Consider the following 25,433-nt stretch of genomic DNA (forward strand, 5'->3'; position numbering starts at 1 on the left):
ACTGCAGGCTTTTTTTCCCCAAAATTTAAAGAGCAGGGGATTTAATGACTTAACAGCTTGATTGTTCCAAGGTCTCATTCACTTTTTATGCACATTCATGTCTACTTTCAACAATCCCAAAGGAATACCTGAGCTCTCCCAAAGGGGTACCTTACCTCTCCAAATAACTCCGGTAGGTTTAGACCTTTTAGCCAAATTTATAAGTCCCATGAGTTATGTGACAAAACCTGGGTGACTAAAACCACGTCTGCTTGAAGGCAGCTGCACTTTTAAATGTGCTGCCAACTCTGTGAACCATGGATGTGTGAAATACATCCCCATTCCTCCCACTCCCCAGCCAAAACTGTGGGTGCCAGATACAGGGACAGGACTTCCGGATTTCAGGCTCCGGAACAATTAGGTACAGAGCCCTTCTAGCTCTGTCCAGAAGGTTCCAGGCCCAGCAATATTAGTTCCAGTGGCACAAGAAAGGAACAAGAAGGTAAAAATGTCAAAATAACAGAAATATTTATCTGGTGATGATTCTGCTGCAGCCATTTACATCTCCTCCAGACCCATCTTTAGTTTCTTTACTTGTCCTATTGCTACCCTTTTTACCTTGAACTGTCAATCGTGTCATTTAATCACACCCGCCCACCCCATCAGATATTCACCTCCATCCCAGTCGAGCCCATCCCATTCACTCACCCCCTCCCCCTCCTTCTCCCCTCCTCCCTCCTCCCCCCTCCCCCTACACACACACTTATTTCTTGCCTCTGTACTGGCTTAAAACTTGTTACACCTGCAACATTTTCAAGCTCTGACGTAAAGTCACAGACCTGAAATGTTAAGTGTGCCTCTTTCCACAGATGTTGCCTGACCTCCTGAGTATTTCCAACATCTTCTATTTATATTTCAGTGTTCTAGCATTTATCTGTTTAGTGTATCAGAGAAAATCTTTGTTAATATACTTATGCAATGAAACCTGAATTGAACAATTTCAAGATAAGTTAAGAAAATATCTAAAGAATTGTTGTTGCTAAAAGACCACGGGAAGAACTTTACACTATATGGGCGGGAGGGGAGAAGGTGGGGGCTGTATCCTGCCTGCCTGCAATTTTTTGGCTGGCAGTAGTAGTGGACAGGAATCAGTTGGCGGGGGAGGGGGGTTGTCGCCTGAGAGGTTAGCCTGCTTGGGCCTCAGACACAAAGGGGGTTGTGCCTCCCTCACTAGCCCCCTCTCACGATCAGGCAACTCCTCCCCGGGCTGCCCCGCTCTGATGTCATAGAGTCATACAGTTATACAGCACAGAAACAGGTCCTTCGGCCCATTGTGTCCCTGCTGACCCCCAGTGGCCTTTGCAACCCAGGCCCCACCCACCTTGCTCCCCTTCAGGGCCTCCTCTACTAGCCCTGCCGAGACACCCCCAGTCTTACCTGCATCTTGGGCTTGCAACAACTTGTTCTGTGGTACGCAGTGTAGTCCCAGCAGTGGTCACCTCTCTCAATGGTGCTGCTGGGAGAAGAGAGCTGCCAGCCAATCAGATGGCTGGCAGCTCTCTGGGGCAGGACTTCCTACCCAGATAAGTGTGGAAGGCACATCTCCAGCCAATTAACTGAGAGGCAAGGGAATAACTGCTGAAGGGAATTGCTGAACGAGTAATCCTGAGACCCAGGGCAATGCTCTGGGCACCTGGTTCAAATCCCCCTATGGCAGATGGTGGAATTTGAATTCAATAATGATGTCCGTGAAACCATTGTCGATTGTTGTAAAACACATCTGGTTCACGAGTGTCCTTTAGGGGAGAAAATCTGCTGTCCTAACCTGATCTGTCCTACATGGGACAGCAATGTGGTTGAATCTTAATTGCGCTCTGAAATGGCCTAGCAATCCACTCAGTTGTTTTAAACCGCTACAAAGCCTCAAAAAAGGAAAATGGACGGACCACCCAGCATCGACCCAGGCACCGGAATCGACAATGGCAAACTCAGCCCTGTCGACCCTGCAAAGTCTTTCTTACAAACATCTGGGTGCTAGTGCCAAAATTGGGAGAGCTGTTTCACAGACAAGTCAAGCAACAGCCTGACAGTCATCCTCATGGAATCATATCTAACAGATATTGTCCCAGACTCTACCATTAACATCCCTGGGTATGTCCTGTCCCACCAGCAGGCCAAGCCCAGCAGAGGTGACGGCACAGCGGTAAACAGCTGGGAGGGAGTTGCCCTGGGAGTCCTCAACATTGACTCTGGCCCCATGAAGTCTCATGGCATTAAGTCAAACAGGCGCAAGGAAACTTCCTGCTGATTACCACGGACTGCCCGCCCTCAGCTGATGAATCAGTGCTCCTACATGTTGAAGACCACTTGGTGGAAGCACTGAGGGTGGCAAAGGCGCAGAATATGCTCTGGGTGGGGGACTTCAATGCCCATCACAAAGAGTGGCTTGGTAGCACCAGTACTGACCCAGCTGGCCGAGTGTGAAAGAACATAGCTGCTAGACTGGGTCTGCGGCAGTTGGTGAGGGAATCAACAAGAGGGAAAAACATATTTGACTTCACCCTCACCATCCTGCTTGCCGCAGATGTATCTTTCCATGACAGTATCAATAGAGTGACCACCGCACAGTCATTGTTGAGACGAAGTTGCATCTTCAAATTGAGGATACCCTCCATCGTGTTGTGTGGCACTACCACCGTGCTAAATGGGATAGATTTCGAACAGATCTAGCAACTCAAAACTGGGCATCCATGAGGTGCTGTGAGCCATCAGCAGCAGCAGAATTGTACTCAACCACAATCTGTAACCTCATGGCCTGGCATATTCCCCACTCTACCATTACCATCAAGCCAGGGGATTGGCCCTGGTACAATGAAGAGTGCAGGAGGGCATGCCAGGAGCAGCACCAGGCATACCAAAAAATGAGGTGTCAACCTGGTGAAGCTATAACACAGGACGACTTGCATGCCAGACAGCACAAGCAGCAAGTGGTAGACAGAGATAAGTGATCCCACAACCAACGGATCAAATCTACGTTCTGCAGTCCTGCCACATCCAGTCATGAATGTTGGTGGACAATTAAACAACTCACTGGTGAAGCAGGCTCCACAAACATCCTTATCTTCAATGATGGGAGAGCCCAGCACATCAGTGCAAAAGATAAGGCTGAAGAATTTGCTACAATCTTCAGCCAGAAGTGCCAAGTGGATGATCCATCTCAGCCTCCTCTGGAAGTTCCCAGCATCACAGATGCCAGTCTTCAGCCAATTCAATTCCCTCCATGTGATATCAACAAATGGTTGAAGGCACTGTATACTGCAAAGGCTATGGGTCCAGACAATATTCCGGCAATAGTACTGAAGACCTATGCTCCAGAACTTGCCACGCCCCTAGCAAAGCTGTTCTTATACAGCTATAACACTGGCATAACAGGTCCAGGTTGTGGGCAACCTAGGGTGTCATCCAACCTGACTGTTTGCCCCTCTTCCACGGCTATGGTCGCGGCCGGGTGTCCCTGGATAAGGAGCATGTAGTGTCCGCCGGCACCACTGAGGCCTCCCGTGCTCGGTGAGCACCATGGGGACTGGGATATTTTATTGACCCCTTTAATCACACTTTCATTTAATGTTGGGAAGTTTCCTCTGCATTTTGTCTTTTGTTTTGCAATTTTCCTTTAAGGGGCTGCCTTTTACTTTGTTCCTTGATTTTTTAATTTAGCTCATTTGTTTTGTAACAAGAAGAGTTACAACACTGGCATCTGCCTGGCAATGTGGAAAATTGCGCAGGTATGTCCTGTCCACAAAAAGCAGGACAAATCCGACCCAGCCAATTACTGCCCCATCAGTCTACTCTCCATCATCAGTAAAGTGACGGAAGGGATCATCAACGGTGCTATCAAGCAGCACTTGCTTAGCAATAACTGGCTCACTGATGCCCAGTTTGGGTTCCGCCAGGGCCACTCAGCTACTGACCTAATTACAGCCTTGGTTCAAACATGCACCAAAGAGATGAACACCCGAGGTGAGATGAAGTGAGGTGAGAGCAACAGCCCTTGACATCAAGGCCGCATTTGATCGAGCACGACATCAAGGAGCCCTAACAAAACTGGAGTCAATGGGAATCGGGGAAAAATTCTCCACTGGTTGGAGTAATACCTAGCACAAAGGAATATGGTTTTGGTTGTTGGAGGTCAGTCACCTCAGTTCCAGGACATCACTGCAGGTGTTCCTCAGGGTAGTGTTCTTGGCCCAACCATCTTCAACTGCTTCATCAATGGCCTTCCTTCCATCATAAGGTCAGAAGTGGGGATGTTTGCTGATGAATGCACAATGTTCAGCACCATTTGCGACTCCTCAGATACTGAAGCAGTCCATATCCAAATGCAGCAAGACCTGGACAACATCCAGGCTTGGGCTGACAAGTGGAAAGTAACATTTGAGCCACCCAAGTGCCAGACAATGACCATCTCCAACAAGAGAGAATCTAACTATCACCCCTTGATGTTCAATGGCATTACCATCACTGAATCCCCCCAGTAACAACATCCTGGGGGGTTATCATTGGCCAGAAACTGAACTGGACTAGCCATATAAATACCATGGCTACAAGAGCAGGTCAGAGGCTAGGAATCCTGCAACGAGTAACTCACCTCCTGACTCCCCAAAGCGTGTCCACCATCAACAAAGCACAAGTCAGAAGTGTGATGGAATACTCCCAACTTGCCTGATGAGTGCAGCTCCTATAACACTCAAGAATCTTGAAATCATCCAGGACAAAGCAACCTGCTTGATTGGCACCATATCCACAAACAGTCACTCCCTCCATCTCTGATGCACAATAGCAGCAGTGTGTACCATCTACAAGATGCACTGGAGGAATTCACCAAGGCTCCTTCGACAGCTCCTTCCAAACCCAAGGCCACTACCATCTAGAAGGACAAGGGCAGCATATAGATGGGGACACCACCACCTGGAAGTTCCCCTCCAAGTCATTCACCATCCTGGCTAGGAAATATATCACTGTTCCTTCATTGTCGCTGGGTCAAAATCCTGGAACTTCCTTCCTAACAGCACTATGGATGCACCTACACCACATGGACTGCAGCGATTCAAGAAGGCAGTTCACCACCACCTTCGCAAGGGCAACTTGGGATGGGCAATAAATACTGGCCCAGCCAGTGAAGCCCACATGCCGTAAGCAAACAAAGAAATATGGCTGTGGGGCAGCCACCAGGAGCCAGGGTGCATTCTCCAACTATTCATTCAGTGGCAGCACGAAACCTGCTATCCAAACAATTCTGCTCCATATTAATTAATGAATGTTGTGATTCTTAGTAAATCAACAACCAATTCAGGAACTAAGAACAACATTTCCCACAGGAGAGAAGTGACAAGACATACTGTGAATAAATGGAGAAAAATAACTTGAGAAGTGGCCTGTGACTACAGCACTAATCTAGTGTGGATTAAGAACAGGATCACAACTTGCAAAACCTTACATGAGATTTTGAGGCCACCTTCTTAATCAATGGGTAGGATAAATTAATAAGTTTTTGTTCAGCTCAAAAAGAAAAGGTAAATGCTTAAATATTCAAAAAAGATGTTTCATATATATTGGACGAGTTACTTGATGAAATAAAATAACCAATGCAAGACTGTATATAGGTCAGCAAAAACAAATGACAGATTTACTAACAAAAGGTAAAGAGCTTAATTTTGTTTTATACTCATATGATGGTGCTGATGCATTGATTCCAATTCTGAAACCACTGATTCTATGCATCTTACTTGATGGTCTAAAACATAACTTTGTCCACAGATATTAAAAACCAAATTTGTCAATTATTCAAAGTGCATTTTCATGTCAGCATGCCAGATGCATCACGAGCTACAGACACCACCTAGAGCACATGTATCAATTTGAGTAATTGTTACAGAAACCAAAGCAACCTTACTGAAATTTATTGTCAACATAACATGCTCAGAAAAAAATTCACAAAACATAATGGTCCTCGTCCTCACTATCGACTTCACTGATAAAAGCTAATTCATGTGGCTGACCATCAGGAGATCAGGGGATCAGTTCCTTGCTGTTCCAGGTTATAAACAGTACATTTTGCAAATAATTTGATGGAAAATGGAAAACGTGTAGTGAAGCAACAGCAGAGTAGGCTCTAATACTCTGATGGTGACAGAGCATTTCATTGACCACAGCTGGAATCTTCAGTCTTGTCAGAATGACAGAGCAGAAAAAAAAACACGTGATACCAGTACCAAATCACTAACCATAAAGTGACTAAAGAAAAAATACTACTTCTTGAGTATAACAATATGATCCCACTTAAAGGAGCAATTTATATCTCTACAGTAAGTTGTACATTTTACTGGAATTTTATATTTTCCACAGACTTGGAAAGGAAAACGTCAATTCACAAATCATTATCACGTATGGCTCTCATTATTTGTCACTTCACTTAAAGAGGTTTATCCTGTGAAACCCAATTGCAAGTGGATTAAATGCTTTATACTTGAAAGGATTACAATTTTTGTGTACTATTTACCAAAATACCACAGCAATGTAATTATTTCTCAATACCTTTCCTGAAGTCTGATTATTCTCAGGAACCACAGAGAGTGTAGGAATGAGAAGAAATGTCTCTGTTCATTTGGGGTTCATCACCTTACAATCCAGACCTTTGAATCAGTGCTTTGACTTGTCATTGTAACTCTGTCTCTCATGTATAATTACGGTTCCGAGTGTTGTTACCTAGTTCTCAACTTACAATTTATTACTTTGGCATAAATCTACTTCAATTTCCTACCAACTCAAATCTATATTGCTGCTGTTTGACATTTTTAAAAATAAAATTACTGATCTCTAGTCAGTGGAGCACTGAGAGTCAATATAGATAAGTGAGCACATGGATGATGAGGAACAGAATTTGGTGTCAGGGAGTGAAGTTTAGGGCAAGTGGAGAATGGGAAACCTGACAGGCGACTACTGGAATATTTGAGTCTGGCCAAAGGGTCAACAGAATGTATAAAGAGGAAAGCCTCTGTAGAATACATTATGATTTACAGGTCAGTCAGTTATTATTTTAGTCTCTGGCTTATCTATTCAATGTTCTACCTAATTTTGAAATCTAAATAGCAAAGTATACAATGGGAGATCTATGTTAATTTTTATAACCCTTATTCAGTTTCCTTCCATGGTTTCCACATTGATCCAATATCAGGATTTTAACAATGGAACAATCTTGGGCAAGTTACCATCATTGGATTCAAGCTTCTGCAAGACAAGATCATTTTTCTCTGCTTTAGGTTTGACAAAAAACTAGGCACTTTGAAGCAATCCAAATATCTTATTAAATAGAGCACTGTGGCCTACCAGGAGCTGTACACTTGAAATATAATAGACCTGCCAGTGCATTTTGATTTTGGATGACCAGACCATATAAAGCACTTGGCATGATAGGAGCGAGGGCTGGAGAAAATATCTGACATTTAATCAGAAAAACAACATCGTCACCTTGACAATATGTAGAGCAAAATTGACCTCCTACAATGGTTAATTTTTGCTTCAGTCTTTTAAATTCAACTTATTGAGTTCTCACACTGTGAATAGTGTGCTACTTGCACTGTGGCATTGGTTCTAATAAAATCTCAAAAGGACAAAGAATTAAGAGGATGCTGTTGAAGTTGTCATGGAAATGCCAGTAGTTAGGTGATTTAAAATTGATATGTATAAAAAGTACCACACTGTTTTGAGCTGGATTTAATATTCAACAACACAGCTTGAAACAAAAAAGGCAATGTGCAACGAGACTATTGTTGAAGAGCCTGGTCTTCATGTGCAACAGAAGAATCACAATTCTAATGAAATCCATTTTTTTCTTTATTCTTTCATAGGATGTGCAGGCATTGCTGGCAAAGCCAGCATTTATTACCCATCCCTAATTACCCTAGAGCTGAGTGGCTTACCGGGCCATTTCAGGGGGCAGTTAAGAGTCAACCACATTACTATGGATCTGGAGTCACACATAGGCCAGGCCAGGTAAGGATGGCAGATTTCCTTCCCTAAAGGCCATTCGTGAATTAGATGTGTTTTTACAACAATCGATGGTGGTTTCACTTTTACTGAGACTAGCTTTCAATTCCAAATTTATTTATTGAATTTAAATTCCACCAGCTGCCATGGTGGGATTTGAATCCATGTCCCCAGAAAATTAGCCTGGACACCTGGATTACTAATCCAATGGCAGTACCACTACATTATCCATCTCCCTCAAAATTTAAAAACCTTGCATCAGAAAAAGATCATGGGTCAACAGAACACACTATTTGATCGGCTTAGTTAGCAGCATGCAAACAATGGCCGCCTGAATTGTGTGGTTATATTGATGGTAAAATTGTTAGCATTAACCACAGAAAGCCAAAAATTGCAGTCACTAATTTCCCACTCTTTCACTGTTTCAGTACTTGCAGATGGAAATCAATAATAAATCCCTATATTGATGTGAACTTCCACTTTTTATGTTCTATTCTTACTGTAACAACCCTTGAGAAAGTTGAATAGGGTATAAATGAGTTTTTTTTAAAACATATACTAAGTCACAATTACTGCTGAACAACCTCTCTGCCCCAAAGACAATTTTCATATTTGTGGAATGTCCCAGATTTCTACAAACCATGATAAAATCTACAGATTTTTAAAATAATAAAAACTTTCAAAATGCTTATGATATTTTAGCTTCTACCTTAGTCCCTTGTGTACACCCCGATCTCTTTTCATAAAGTTTATAGTAAGCAAAATAGTGAAGGATAAAACTTGCTTGTTACTTCCTGAAATAAAAACAGAAAATGCTGGAAATACACAACAAGTCAGGCAGCATCTGTGGAGAGAAACAGAGTTAACATTTCAGGTCGATGCTGACCCTTCATCAGAATCCCGACCTAAAACGTTAACTCTGTTTCCCTTTCCACAGATGCTGCCTGACCTGTTGAGTCTGTCCAGCATTTTCAGTTTTTGTTTCAGATTTCCAGCATCTGCAGTATTTTGTTTTTGGGCATGTTACTTCCTGGTTTTTCTCTGTGTGAGAATTATTCAATGTGATTGGCTGCTTTGCCTGCTTGATGACACCACAATTGTGTCATACCAAAGAATCCCTGCAGCCGGTGCCCAAATGAAATTAACATCGGGAAAGGTGAAATCCATGCCTCAGACCTAATTCGAACCTTTTTGCGCACCTTGCTTCGAGATCAGTGGCAGATGCCATCACTTCATTTCTGATAGCAAAGTCCTTGCTCTAGTCTTAACTACAAAGATCCATTCTCTCTACTGAATCAATGCTTATTAAGTATATCAAATTCTTCAGAAGCACAGATACCATGCAAACCCGCCAAGTGAAGGGCAGGAACAAACTAATTTGGAGCTGGCCATAGGACGAATGCATATTGATTTAGCAAAAGAAAAATGTCAGCATGTTTCATAAATTTGCAAAAACCACACGTCATTTTTGCTATTCATGCTACATCATAAAGGGCAAAGTTAGCAGGCACTAAACTTCTTAGCTAACTTTAAACAGAAACATCAGTGCTCTTATTTTATTGGCTAAAATATTGCACCTGGTTACAAAAATCAAATTGGACACCTGTACCAATTGCTTCAAAACAGATGCAGGAAATGATGACCAGCTGAGCTTTTGTTTTACTGTTGTGTTTGCATAATATTGGTTAAACTCAGGAAACAAAAATAAATTAGATGCATTATAATAATTGTTTCAAATTATGGATGCGGGAAGAGAAGCTTTGGTTGACCGGAGTCTTCTGTTGGAAGTAAGACATTACAACTGGGTAAGGAAATAGACCGCCTATTGCTATTTGTATTATATGGCTTAACACAGAAGAAAGATTAGGTCTACTGAAACAAGAACAAAAGTGACTCAATTCTTTTGGACACTGACACACTAACATCACACCTCGTTGGTGTTTAATCAACTGGACTTTCTAAAGAGGTTTTGAATGTGTGCTACATTGTCTGGCAACAGTTAACAGCTACAGGGACCTGAGCATAATCATATAGCTTTGGTCTCTGAAGTTCCATCCAACTTTGTACATTACCTGTACGTTGCAAAAGTGTGAGACTCTTCAACGAGTTGTCATGGTAGAAAGCTATTAAAATAAACAAACAATTTAATATAGTGCAGGAAGAAATGAACCATGTCATCAGAAACATGTAAGGAGTTGACACCTGTGTGTCAGAACTAATCAAGTCAGTTCCATAGTTGACTATAATAGATAAGTGATACTGTTATATAGGCACTATATTGGTAAGTCAGGTTGTAGAATTAGCATTTGTACTAGTTCATTCCATTGCAGTTTACCCAGCTTGTATCTCAAAACAACCTTGAATACAAGGTATGAAAAAAAGATTGGCACTATTTCACCAACATGTTAAACTGTAATCATAAAATGACAACTTGTACAATCAATTCTCCACATACTCCCAATTTTGGCTAAGTTGTCAAAGGGACAGTGAATGGAGGCTAGACAACTCTCTGTGGCACTTTGCACAAAGATAAATTATCCATCTACCCTTCATATATTCTGGGGGAGGTGTATAAATCTGTTTATTTACCAGTGGTGTTGAACTTTCTTACATGTGTCCTGGTCACTTCAGAATGTTTGGTAAAATTCAGATATTTTTTGAAAATGCTGCACTGTGATAAGCAGCAGCCATGTCAAATAAATTATCAGCATACACCAACTGGATTTCTTCAAAACTTATCAATCCATAGGCAGAGGATAAGCTTCCCCAACATGTTGGGTAACCAGTGCCTCAGGGTCTCATGACAGCTGATAACAAACGTTTGTAATCTGCTAGAACAAGGCCTGTTGCCAAGTGGACTTGGTGGCTACACTTTACTAGCAGCTGGCTGGTTTCCCACAGGTGCAGCATGTCATCAAATAGTGGAAATTAAGGCAACCCCAGGTCACCCAAGAGTTAGGTAACTGCAGGAATTCCATTCCATCAATGTGCAGCTGGAGTGCAACCACAAAAAGATGTTTACGCAAGAGTACACAAAATTCCCAAACAGCTGCAGTGCTGCTTTCAACCTCTGGCAGTTTGCACTCCCTGATCTCTTTACACTTCTAATCAAGCTTACCAGACAGCTGCTTGGAACCAGGGAATACCTTCTTAAAATGTGCCTGACGACACTTTTGAGGAACTCAAGCAATAAGGCCCAGGAGCAAACAGTAAAAGCTGTTTGACAACTGGATGTGTCACTAAGCAAGCCATCAGCATACTGAAGATGCGGTTTAGGTGCCTGGACAGATTCAGAAGTGTCCTTCAGTCAGGGTTTCCAGAATGGCTGTGGGATGCTGCACTCTACACAACATTGTACAGCAGCGAGATTTGGACTTGCAGGAGGAAAAAGGCTCAGAGCCCCTTCAAATTATTCTGAAGAAGAGGTGCCGGTGGTGCGGATACAACCAAGGCACCAGCAGCAACACAGAGCTGCCTCAGATGCCCTCATTATTGCAATATTAAGTGAGGTCTCACCAGTCTACCCATCTGACAGTTATATGCAAAAGCCACCCATTCCCGCCCATTCCCTCAGCACAAAACAGTCTTACAAACGACAATGCATCCCTTTCACAGTGATCTGCCACCACCCTCTCCATCCCTGCCCATTGGCTCAACAATTCTTGCCTTACTATTTATTAGAAGTGAAAAGGCCACTTGCCAGGTCGCAACCAAAAATGGGCAAGTGCTGTAAACAAATAATATATCAAAAATTAACCATTAATTTAACGTTCCAACATTGTGTAACACATCCATGTGGATAACACTGTGCGATGACTAATCTCTACACTTTCCATTCCTAGCATTTATACTTTTTGTGATTCCTGTAGCTTTAGCAGAGCTAGAGGCAGGCTGCTAAGTCCCCTGCTCTGACTGCTAAAGTGCGCTTGGCTAATACTCTGTAGGATTTGCAGCCCTTGAGGGCCCCACCAAACACTCCTCCACCTGCACTTTTGCAGGGGCAGACTCGAGCTTTAGGACACCAAGAGCCTAGGGCTCTGACTGCAGGGGCAGGAGGGAGTAGGGAGGGTGGGGTGCAACTAGTGAGAAATGGAAGTGCTTTGAGCCAGGTCCCTACTTCTATGTTCCCTTTTCACCATCATTCCCCTCTTCTCCACTGGCATGTCCCTACAAGTATTGACCTGAAGAGCATTTTACTGCCAGTCAGTGGGACAGTGAACAGTCATGACTTATGTTTCATGAATCTTATTAAGGTTGCATTCAGAGTAGGCAAGTCATTGGTAAGGGACTGCATGCACTTGTTTAATGTTCCTTGCAGGTAGCCGAAGGCCTGCAGCATCATCCCACTCATACTCATAATAGATTCGTCCAATCTCTGTGCAAGCATGCAATGTGGCTGAAAAGCCTTACAATACTCACACACTTTTTACTACTGCTTCAGTATTCTTTTCATCATTGGACCCCAAAACTCAGCATCTGTATCAATCTGAACAGAGCTTAGGGTGTCCCATGGCCTCTGATATGGGCTCTACGTTGTTGTTCTTGTTTCCACAATATCCTTTTGCTCATTTGAGATGAGTGAGTTACCAAGTGAAAAAACAACTATCTTTCTTACCGGTAAGAAAGACAGAAAATGTCTGAGTGGTGCACAGCCTGTAGGAGTGCTTTCACAGTCCACCTTCAGGGTGAGTGACCACCTCTGAGGAGTAGTTTTCGTCACCTTTTTACACCACCTGTTATAAACACCTAATTCAGGGTGCACAGTAATATTTTAGAGGTAATGTTTAGTTCTATGAAGATTAAGGTCTAACTGTAGAAAATGGGATAAGTGCAACTAAAGCAGCTTGAAGACTATTGCACTTAAAAGATTGGGGCCATATTGACTTAAGGGGTAAACAGTTAGAAAAGTAAGATCATAAAACAGGTGAGCTTACTTAGCTGGAGAATTGGAGAGAAGGTGTCTACATTGCTTGCAAAGAAATGCAGCCCAGAGAGTTGTTTTGTTAAAGCTACAATTAATTTAAAAGCATACAGTGAGCCCTGGAAGGTTACGTTGTCATGGAGATGGGTGCCGCTTAAGAAAATTCCAGGGTTTCAATTTATGTGTGTGTTTGCTGGGGGAGTGAGCGTTCGGCAACAGGGGAAAAGGCCACAATGAAAAGGTGCTGCTGTTAGTAGGCTCCAGGCAGCAAAAGTGTTGCTGTTAGCTGGTTTTGTGCAGTTGGGGGCTGAGGAGAAGTCCCATGAGCCATTTGACAACTCTGTGCAGTTAGGGCTCAAAAGAAGTCCTGAGGAGCTGAGAAGTAGCAGAAGATCATTGGCTCCATACTGGAAATGGTTAGGTTTCAAAAGAAGCCCTTGGGAACTATTTATAGCTTGGTGTAGCTGGGGAGATTGGAGCTTGGTGAAATCCAGGCTCAGTACCAGCACTCAGTGAAGCTAGTTGGCCATTAAAGAACTCAAATTGCGCAGCAAGTAGAGACTGGAGGGCAGACTTGGAAATCCAAGGGAACAGAGCCTCAGGAGACAGGATTGAAATCCTGGGAGGTGTGCAGTCGTTGAGGCAGTCTGGGCTAGAGCAGCTTTGAGGGAACTCAGAGGCTTGATTTTCGAAAGTGAAAAGTTGGAATCCCTCGTGAGGGAGACAGTTTCAATGAGATTAGTTGACTCACAGTGCTTATCTACATCTGGAAATCCTTAGGATCTGTCTTGGTCGCACTTGTTATTTATTGTACAATGTGATGCGTTTGACCACAGTTCGCCTGTTAATTCACATGTACCTCATATTAAACCGGGATGTTGGAGCATAATATAAACGTTGTAAGTTGTTTTCTCTTTTAGACCTTGTATAGTGAAGTTCATTTTTGTTTGTTTAAAACCCGTGGAATCTTTTGGCTTTATTCTCTTAGCAAATGTCTTGATTCTCAAACTTCGTGCGCTTTAAACAAAACATTGTCGCATCCTGAGATCCACACTCAGTGCCATGCGCCGCCATATGAACTCACTCGACCTCTCCCTCCAGCAAAACCGAAGCACCCTATTTCTAAGCTGTCCTTGCCCCCAGTTTCATTTTATTCTTCACCTCATCTGACGTCTCAACAAGAAACTTTGACTCTTTCTTTCAGATGCAAAGGAATGCAAACTCCAACAACTCATCGACACCAACGCCAATCCAGGGCCCTCCGCCCCTGCCCATCCCTCTATCCCCATCCTGTCTTCCAATCCCAGCCTCAGCCGTGTATTCACCATACCCTCTGACCTTCCCCTCTCTGATGCTGAATGTTCAGTGCTCAGCAAAGATTCAGTTTCATACCCTTATGCCCTCACCTCAATGAATTTCAGGCTCGGCATGATGCTGAACTCTTCTTCCACAGCCATCGTCTCTGTGCTCACTTCTTTGGGTAGGAGTCCTCTCCCTGTTCAACGGATCCTTTTACCTGCCTCCAATATTCTCCTTCCACCTGGACCCCTCCCTCTGGATTTTTACCTGCTCTTGATCTTTTCATTCATAGCTGTCAGCAATTTCTCTGCTCCTCTCACCCACTCTAACCTGTCTCTTTCTGAACTTGCCGCACTCCGTTCTCTCAGGTCCAGCCCTAACTTTGTCATCAAACCCGCTGACAAGGATGGTGCTGTTGTTGTCTGGCACACTGATTTCTACCTCGCAGAGGCAGAGTGTCAACTCGCAGACACTTCCTCCTACCTCCCCCTGGACCATGACCCCACCACTGAACCACCGCCATTGTTTCCAGGACTGTCATTGAGCTCATCTCCTCTGGAGATCTTTCTCCACAGCTTCCAACCTCATAGTCTCCCAGCCTCGGATGGCCCGCTTCTACCTCCTCCCCAAAATCCACAAACAGGACTGTCCCGGCAGACCGAACATGTCAGCCTGTTCCTGCCTCACGGAACTCATTTCTTGCTATCTTGGCTCCATTCTCTCTCCACTTGTCCAGTCTCTTCCCACCTACATTAGCGATTCTGCTCACACCCCACATCATATCAACAATTTCCAGTTCCCTGGCGCAACCGCCTCCTCATCACCATGGACGTCCAATCCTTCTACACCTCCATCCCCCACCAGGATGGTCTGAGGGCTCTCTGCTTCTTCCTCGAATAGAGGCCCAAACAATCCCCATCCACGACTACTCTCCTCCGTCTGGCTGAACTTGTTCTCTCACTGAACAATTTCTTCTTAAACTTGTCTCGCTTCCTTCAAATACAAGGTGTGGCTATGGGTACCCGCATGGGCCCCAGTTATGGGGTATGTGGAACATCCCTGGTTCCAGTCCTACTCAGGCCCCCTCCCACAACTCTTCCTCCGGTACATCAATGACTGCTTCGGTGCCGCCTCATGCTCTTATCTGGATCTGGAAAAATTTATTAATTTTGCTTCCAATTTCCACCCCTCCATCATTTTCACGTGGTTCATCACTGACACTTCTCTTCCTTGACCCCTCTGTCTCAATTTCTAGTGATAGACTGTTCACCAATATTCATTACAAGTCCACCAATTCCCACAGCTACCTCGACAACAGCTCCTCACACCCCGCTTCCTGTAAGGACTCCATCCCATTCTCTCAGTTCTTTCGCCTCCGTCGCATCTGTTCTGATGATGCCACTTTCCAAAATAGTTCCTCTGACATGTCTTCCTTCTTTCTTAACCGAGGTTTTCCACCCACGGTGGTTGACAGGGCCCTCAACCGTGTCCAGCCCATCTCCCGCGCATCCGCCCTCACACCTTCCTCTCCCTTCCAGAACCATGATAGGGTCTTCCTTGTTCTCACTTATCACCCCACCACCCTCCGCATTCAAAGGATCATTCTCCGCCATCTCCAGCCACCACCAAACATATCTTCCCCTCACTCACCCCCTGCAAGCATTCTGTAGGGACCGTTCCCTCTGAGACACCCTGGTCTAATCCTCCATCACCCACAACACCTCATCCCCTTCCCAAGACACCTTCCCACAAAATCGCAGAAGATGCAACAACTGCCCTTTTACCTCCTCCCTCCTCACCGTCCAAGGACCTAAAGACTCCTTTCAGGTGAAGCAGTGCTTTACTTGCACCTACTTCACTTTGGTCTACTGCATCCACTGCTCCCAATGTGGTCTCCTCTAGATCGGGGAGACCAAGCACAGGCTGGGTGACCACTTTGCAGAACACCCCCAATCTGCCCACAAGCATGACCCAGACCTCCCGGTCGCTTGCCATTTCAACACTCCACCCAGCACTCATGCCCACATGTCCACACTTGGCCTGCTGCAATGTTCCACTGAAGCCCAATGCAAACTGGAGGAACAGCACCTAATCTTCTGATTAGGCACTTTACAGCCTTCTGGACTTAACATTGAGTTCAACAACTTCAGATCATGAACGCTCTCCTCCATCCTCATCCCCTTTTTCTAATCCCCTTTTTCCAATCCCCTTTTTCCTACATTCATTTTTATTTTTTATCCACTTATTTTTATTTATTTTCCATGGTTTTATCCCCCTTTTTATCTCCTCTTCTATCCCATTTTCTATCCTTTTTCCTGCCCCCTCCCCCCCACCTCATCTCCTACAGGGCCATCTGTTATTTGTTCCATGTTGTTCTTTCACACAATGCTACCTTTGTTCTGCTGTTATCACATTCTGCTTTCTTATCTTTAGGCCACTATCAGAACCTTTTTTAACACCAACCACTACCATTAACACTCCCTTTGTCCTATAGTTCATGTCTACTTTGTCAAGCCCTCCTTTGTCCCCCACCTATTGCTCGGCTTCTATCCAGCTCCACCTGCCCCACACCCTTAAACAGTATAAATTTCATCACATTTCTACTTCTCTTCAGCTCTGAAGAAGGGTCATATGGCCTGGAAACTTTAACTCTGCTTTTCTCTCCATAGTTGGTGCCAGACCTGTTGAGTTTTTCCAGCATTTTCTGTTTTGGATCATATTTCACTCACTGCTGACATCAAACAAACATGAATGAATATTGTATATCATATGTTAGTCTGATATCTAACTATGTCACTAGGTAGCTGGGAATTCCATTTTTCCAATGGCCAAGCAGGTTGAGATTCCACTAATTTCCAGCATCACCATCTCTGCAGCTAGCTGCTGCGAAATGGCTAGAGAGCTACCTCTGGTTCCTTCACTCTCCCTCATGTTCCGTGTTCTCTTATTTTGCAAGGAGGAACATTAAGGGTCCTATGACATGGCATGTCTTAAACAGATGGAGAGCATTTGTTTAGGGTAACTATGACAGTGAGGTATGAGTTTACATGAATATGAGGCTGTCAGTGGTAGATGGATAGAAGGGAATGTGATGAAGCATAGACAGAGAAGACTACCTTGTACTTACAAGGTAAGTTGGTGCGAGAAGTGAGAGGAGTGGAGTGGACTTCAGAAGGCAGACTGAGGAGGTTTGAGTGGTACACACATCAGGATGTTGTTGAATGTGGCCGTGTCATCCTTGCTGCCATGACTGGGTCACCCAACTTATTCCAGCCCTTAATTCAGGAGTGTGGAACCATATTCCTGCTGCCAGCCTCCTCCGCTATATCCAGCATGGCTTCTTGGTTTTGTTGGCAAGCTTCTTCTGTCCATAGGAAACAGTAACTCCCTGCGGGTCCAACATCATATCCAGAGAGGCACTACAAAAGTGAAGAGTAGCATTTGATCATATGCACTCTATTCTGTCACTTCCTTATGTCCCTACTTCAGGATCCATTAAATTTCACATTTGCATCCCCCTTGAAATACCTGAGGTGAAATCAACTCCTACAGGTCGAGATAACCCTCATTTGACATAATTGGTCCAAAATCGACAAATAATTTGGTATTGCAGTGGCTAGCTTTAAAAGTCTCGAACAGACACACTGCACTAGCTTCTCGTTTTCGTGGCTGTTAGCGGATATCCCCCTCCCAGTATGTTGCAAAATTAAAATCCAGTCCAATATATCTACCATTGTGCAACAGGTGAATTAATTTCTCCTTCTAATTTAGATGCCTGGAAAGTACTTAGAGCCAACTGTTTTCCACTCTCTCTCTAGCAACCTTACGTCTCATGAGATGATGATTTGCGCTTTGGTGGTTAACTGTGTTAGATGTCACCTGGTGTGGCTCAGGAGCTTCACTGTGGCATGGCAGTCTCTGCTGCAGATACTCCTGGAATGAAAACCATTTTCAGTTGCCATTAAGAGATGAACAGACTTAGTGTTAACATACAGAGGGTGAAGAAAAATCAATAATTCTGTCAAATGTAGGTTACTCGTTACCTCCATTCCACAAGTATGTCCTCCAATTACCAGAAAATCACCTGGCCATCTACTCCTGGCAGTTAAAAATCATTTAATTAATCTGCAAAGTCTGTGAGAGTGACTGCCCTTGGAATTGAGGCAGCATTGGACAAAGCCCTAGAACAACTGCAAATATTGGGAATCAACGAGGAATCTCTCCATTGAGTAATACCTAGCACAAAGGAAGATGGTTGTGGCTGTTGAAAGTCAATCATATAAGCCCCAGGAAATCCCTGCAGGAGTTCCTCAGGGTAGTGGCCTAGGCCCTAGGCCCAACCATCTTCATCTGCTTTATCAATGACCTTCCTTCCTTCATAACGGCAGAAGTAGAGATGTTCAGTGTCATTCATGAGTCCTCAGATACTGAAGCAGTCTGTAATCACATGCAGCAAGACCTGGGCAACATTCAGACTTGGACTGATAAGTAGTAAATAACATTCACACCACACAGATACCAGTCAATGACCATCTCCAACAAGAGAGAATCTAATATTCAATGACATTACCAGTGCTGAATCCTCAACTATCAACATCTTGGGGGTTACCATCGACTAGAAAGTGAACTGGACCAGCCATATAAATATTGTGACAAGAGCAGGCAGCGGCTGGGAATTCTGTGGCGAGTAACTCACCTCCTGACTCCCCAAAGCCTATCCATCACCTACAAGGCAAAAGTCAGGAATGTGATGAAATACTCTCCACTTGCCTGGATGAATGCAGCTCCAATAACACTCAAGAATCTTGACACTATCCAAGACAAAGCAGCCCGCTTGATCAGCGGTCCTTAAATATTTACCACCTGTGCATAGTGGCCACAGGTGCACAATATACATCTTGTTGCATCTTGCATTGTAGCAACTCGCCAACCCTACTTTGGCAGTACCATTCAAACCTGCAATCTCTATCATCTAGAAGGACAAAAGCATGAGAATACTACCACCTGCATGTTCCACTCCAGGCCACACACCATCATGACTTGGCATTACGTCACCATTCCTCCACTGCCGTGGGCCCAAAAACCTGGAACTTCCGTCCCAACAGCACTGTGAAAGATTTAATGAGTTGCAGCGGCTCACCAGCACCAAATTAAGGGCAATTAGGGATGGGCAACAAATGCTGGCCCTGTCAGCGATACTCACATCCCAAGAATGAATTTTAAAAATATAGACGCACATATTGCATTTACACTGCTTCATTTAAATTACTAGATAATTCAAATTTTTGTCATGCAAATGGTAACTTTGAATTAACAATGGGCTGTATATCTGAGCAGTCAGAAGGTAAAACAATGCATACGTCTGGTTGCAGCCTGATTACATTGATAAACAACACTGAGACTCAGTGTCTAAACAAATCTTGATGACACATTGCTAATCTTCTGGAGCACATTGCCGAACCTTCTGCAATGTTACAGATACTTACTTCATTAGTGCTAAACGTACAACACCTAAAAGAAGAAGAAAACTGGAAAATGTACAATAAACCCAAATAAAACTATGCACTCCTCCAATACAACAAATCTACTTAATTGAAATGATAAACCTGAACATTGTATCATCAGCATCACAATGTAATACAAAAAATCATTCTGTATATGACGTACCGCAAAATTGCAACCAAGAAAAACTTCAGCTAGAAGTGTCAAGTGGACGATCCACCTCAGCCTCCTCTGGAGATCCCCATCATCACAGATGGCAGTCTTCAGCCAGTTCAATTCACTCCATGTGATATCAAGAAATGGCTGAAGGCACTGGATACTGCAAAGGCTATGGGCTCTGACAATAATCTGGCAATAGTAAAGAAGTCTTGTGCTCCAGAACTTGCTATGCTCTTGGCCAAGCTGTTCCAGTACAGCTATTACACTGACATCTAACCAGCAATGTGGAAAGTTTCCCAAGTATGTTCTGTACACCAAAAGCAGGACAACTTGAACCCGCTAATTACCACCCCATCAGTCTACCCTCGATCATCAGTAACCTGATGGAAGAGGTTATCAACATTGCTATCAAACAGCATTTGCTTAACAAGATCCTGCTCACTGACACTCAGTTTGAGTTCTAGCAAGGCCACTCAGCTCCTGAGCACATTACAGCCTTCATTCAAACATGGACAAAAGAGCTAAACTCCCGAGGTGAGGCGAGAGTGACTGCCCTTGACATCAAGGCCGCATTTGACCGAGTGTGGCATCAAGGAGCCAAAGCAAAATGAGAGTCAATGGGAATCAGGGGGAAAACTCTCCGCTGGTTGGAGCATAACAAGCGCATAGGAAGACACTTGTAGTTGTTGGAGGTCAATCATCTCAGCTCCAGGACATCACTGCAGGAGTTACTCAGGGTAGTGTCCTAGGCCCAACCATCTTCAACTGCTTCATCAATGACCTTCGTTCCATCATAAGGTCAGAAGTGGGGATGTTCGTTGATGATTGCACAATGTTCAGCACCATTCGCGACTCCTCAGACACTGAAACAGTCCATGTCCAAATGTAGCAACACCTGGACAATAGCCAGGGTTGGACTGTCAAATGGCAAGTAACATTCGCAGCACACAAGGGCCAGGCAATGACCACCTCCAACGAGAGAGAATCTAACCATTGCTCCTTGACATTCAATGGCATTAACATCACTGAATCCCCCCACTATCAAGATCCTGGGGGTTACCATTGACCAGAAAATGAACTGGACTAGCCATATAAATACTGTGGCTAAACAGCAGGTCAGAGGCGAAGAATCCTGCAGCAAGTAACTCATCTCCTGACTCCTCAAAGCCTGTCAACCATCTACAAGGCACAAGTCAGGAATGTAATGGAATACTCTCCACTTGCCTGGATGAGTGCAACTCCAACAACACTCAAGAAGCTTGACACCATCCAGGACAATACAGCCTGCTTGATTGGCACCCCTTCATTCACAAAATCTCTCCACCTTGGACGAACAGTGGCAGCAGTGTGTACCATCTACAATATGCACTGCAGAAACTCACCAAGGCTTCTTAAACAGCATCTTCCAAATCCATGATGACTATCATCTAGAAGGACAAGGGCCGCAGACCAACGGGAGCACCACCACCTGCAAGTTCTCCTCCAAGCCACTCACCATCCTGACTTGGAAATATGTCACCTTTCCTTCACTGTCGCTGGGTCAAAATCCTGGAACTCCCTCCCTAACAGCACTGTGGGTGTACCTACACCACATGGACTGCAGTGGTTCCTGAAGGCAGCTCACCACCACCTTCTCAAGGGCAATTAGGGATTAGCAAAAAATGCTGACCTAGCCAGTGACGCCCACATACCATGAATGAATATAAAAAAAAAATTACGACTGGAAGTGCTAAGTATATACAGCATGACATTGTGGTGATACTGCTTTCACAATGTAAGCATAATATGTGAGTGGCACAGAAGGTTATTGCAGCTGCTTGTTTTTATAAAACTTTACAAATGCAGTTGCAGCATAGTAACCTATACAACACTTTCCATCTCCTTGCTGGAGATAAGCATCTTAAAAATGTACTTTTCTGTGAATAAGAGTAACACTGGTCTATTTCCTGATGCCTAATCAGCTTGGCTCAGTGGTAGCACTCAGTAGGTTGTAGATTTAAGCCCCACTCCAGGACTTGAGCACTTAGTCTAGGCTAATATTTGAGCACAGAAATAGGACATTCAGTTCAACTGAGAAGGCTCCACCTGCCTGCTTAGGTAGACATCAAACATCCTATAGATTTTACCGAAGAAAAACAAGGACTCCCTTGTTGATTGATATCATGACCAACATTCAGCCCCAACACTAACACCACCAAAACAGGTTAACTCAAGGTAAATATTCCTTCAACCACAGATGTCATAAATTATAAGCAATTAATTCTGAAAACAATTACAAGACTGTTGTTGAAAATTTGGTTAAGTGACAAAGCAACGTGGGCGACGATTATTTACTAGCAGGATTATTTTCATTTTTGGAAAAAATGTTAATTTTAGTTGAGTGATTTCTTATGTTGTTGCTCCTAGACAGGAACTGTAGCAAGAGGACAAAGAGCTGACCTCAGCTCTCCCATTTATTCAGTAGACAGGATCAGTTTTTAAAAAAACACTTGTTGTAAGTAGTAATCAGAATAATTATTAGGTTTGGGATATATTAATGGAAATGCTGGAATGCTGAAATAAGAACAAAGAATGCAGGCAATGCACAAGTGTGAAAGAGAAAGCTGGGCAAACATTTTATTCTTCACAAGAAGTTACTAAGTCTAATCATTAATCATCTATTCTCCTATTCTAACAAATCTGAGGCATTTTGCCACTTCACTGATGATATTCAAAGATATGCAGGGAGAACTCTGCTATATTATCCCTTCACCATATACTTAATGCTACTTTGGACTGGCAGGCATGCATTTCAATTCACTGCGAGATGAATGTGCTACCAAAGAAAAATATCAAACAGACACTAGGTAATTCTCCAAAAGATGTCAAATCAGAGGTTGACTCACCAAGCTTGATCTCAAACACTCTGTCTATTTCAAGAGTGAGAATGCAAAGTGTAGCATTTACTCATGCAGCACACATTATACCTACTGATGTGCCATTCAGCAACCAACATTGTGCTTTTACATCACTAGGGTTATGCTTCGTTATTACATACGAACATACAAATATAGGAAATAGGAGCAGAAGTAGGCCATTCGGCCTCTTGAACTGTCTCCGCCATTCAATAGCATCATGGCTGATATGTTTGTGTTTTGAATTGCACATTCCCATCTATCTCCAATAATCTTTGATTCCCTTGCCTAACAAGAATCTATCTACTTCTGTCTTAAAAATATTCAATGATCCCTCCTCCACCACCTTCGGAGGCAGAGAGTTCCAAAGTTGTGCAACCTTTGAGAGAAAAAAATTCTCATCTCTGTTCTAAAAGGGCAACCCCTAATTTTAAAACAGTGCCCCGTAGTTCGGGATTCACCCACAAGAGGAAACATCCTTTCAAATTCCATCTTGTCAAGGCCGTTCAGGATCTTACATACTTAATCAAGCCATCCCTCACTCTAAACTCCGGTGGAAACAAGCCCAGTCTGTCTAACCTTTCCTCATAAGATGACTCGCTCATTCCAGGTATCAATCTAGTAAACCTCCTCTGAACCGCCTCCAATGCATTTACATCCTTCCTTAAATAAGGAAGGAAACCAAAACTGCACAAAATATTCAAGATGTGGTCTCACCAATGCCCTGTATAACTGAAGCATAACAATATTACTTTTATGTTCAATTCCTCTCATAATAAAGGATAGCATTCCATTAGCCTTCTTAATTATTTGTTGTACCTGCATACTAACTTTTGTGACTCAAGCACTCGAACACCTGGATTCCTCTGCAACTCGGAATTCTGCAGCCGCTCTCCATTTAATTAATACTATGCTTTATTATTCTTCCTGCCAAAGTGAACAACTTCACATTTTCCCACATTATACTCCATGTGCCAGATTTTTGCCCACTCACTTAACCTATTTATATCCACCTGCAACCTCCTTACATCCTCTTCTCAACATACTTTCCTGCCTATCTTTGTGTCATCTGCAGATTTAGCTATCATGCCTTCACTCCCCTCATCTAAGTAATTGATATAAATTGTAAAAAGTTGAGGCCCCAGCACAGACCCCTGTGGGAGTCCACTTGTCACATCCTGCCAATCAGAAAAATACCCATTTATGCATTCTCTCTGTTTCCTGTCAGCCAGCCAATCTTCTATCCATGCTAATCCATGCTATTACACCCTACACCATGAGCTTTTATTTTCCGCAATTATCTTTGAAGTGGTACCTTATCAAATGCCTTTTGGAAATCCAAGTACATCATGTCTACAGGCTCCCCTTTATCCACAAGGCATGTTACTCCTTCAAACAACTCCAATAAATTGATTAAACATGATGTTCCGTTCACAAAACCTTGCTGACTCTTCCTGATTATCTTGAGTTTCTTTAAATGCCCAGCTCCGTATTGATCGATTCTAATACCTTCCCCATGACAGATGTCAAGCTAACTGGCCTACAGTTTCCTGTTTTCTGCTTCGCTCCCTTCTTGAATAGGGGGGTTATATTAGCTACTTTCCAGTCTGAAGGAACCTTTTCAGAACCTAACGAATTTTGGAAAATTAACACCAATGCATCTGCTACCTCATTAGACACCTCTTTTGAGAGGTAGGTAGATTCTTATTAGGCAAGGGAATTGGAGGTAGATGAGAATGTGGAACTCGAAACACAAACAGATCAGCCATGATCTTATTGAATGAAGAGCAGGCTCAAGGGGCCAAATGGCCTACTTCTGCTCCTATTTCATATGCTCGTATATTCGTATGTAGTTAACTTAATTTAATTACTCACTTAATTAACTTAAGATAATTCCTATGAATGCCACACTTCTGTTCCCGTGCACCAAATTCCCACATGAACTTAATTCGCTACTCACTCAATCCACGGGTGGGATTTTCCACACCTCCCACCGCCGGGATCTTCCAGTCCCACTGCAAGTCAATGGACTTCTGGCTGGGGCACCGCCTCGCCCGCGGTGGGTCTGGAAAATCCCGGCCTTCGGCTCACTCTGGTGTAGTCACCTGTCTCCTCATGCGGTCCTTACTGATTGTCAAATTTGAAAAGCCCGTCTCCTTTATAGACCCTTTGATGAGTCACTAGCTAGTTTAGCTTCCTGCTACAGTAATTAACACCACTTGAACCAACTGCTTCAGGTGATTGACAGATAACTGCTGTAGAGGTGTGCTACCGAGAGGGTTCTTTAGTCGAAGAAACAAACTTTATTTACAGAGCTGCTGGATTGGCTGACTGCTTCTAGCCAGGCTACAATACACTCTCAACTAGGGAAACTCTGCCAGTTATAAGCTTCCCTGCATGCGGTGCTGATTGGCTGTTCTGACATATGACCCTTACTCAGTAAGGCTGGCCTGGCCTTAAAGCAGCAATCACCGCATCCCTCCCCCTTTAATTCCTTGTTTAACATTCCTTATTTACACAAATTACTTTATACAGTTGAATAGAAAACAATATCAAAAATCTTAGAAATAATCACACTAGCGCTTTGTCATGAATTCAGATTATACACTGAAACACATAGGGCCAGTAATTAT

General features: G+C 43.5%; 1 protein-coding gene across 5 annotated transcripts in view; it reads right to left on the bottom strand.

Moving 5' to 3' along the window:
* Positions 1–25,433, bottom strand: part of supt3h (SPT3 homolog, SAGA and STAGA complex component) — a 526,661-nt gene that overhangs the window by 204,466 nt on the left and 296,762 nt on the right. Inside the window, exon 2 of one of the 5 annotated variants that reach the window (XM_041188856.1) lies at positions 10,098–10,148. The exons of the other annotated variants lie outside the window; for them this stretch is intronic. The gene's annotated coding sequence lies outside the window, so the exon portion shown is untranslated. The remainder of the gene's footprint in view (positions 1–10,097; positions 10,149–25,433) is intronic. 5 annotated transcript variants of the gene reach the window in all.

This window comes from Carcharodon carcharias, chromosome 5 (assembly GCF_017639515.1).
Source record: "Carcharodon carcharias isolate sCarCar2 chromosome 5, sCarCar2.pri, whole genome shotgun sequence".
Taxonomy (NCBI): Eukaryota; Metazoa; Chordata; class Chondrichthyes; order Lamniformes; family Lamnidae; genus Carcharodon; species Carcharodon carcharias.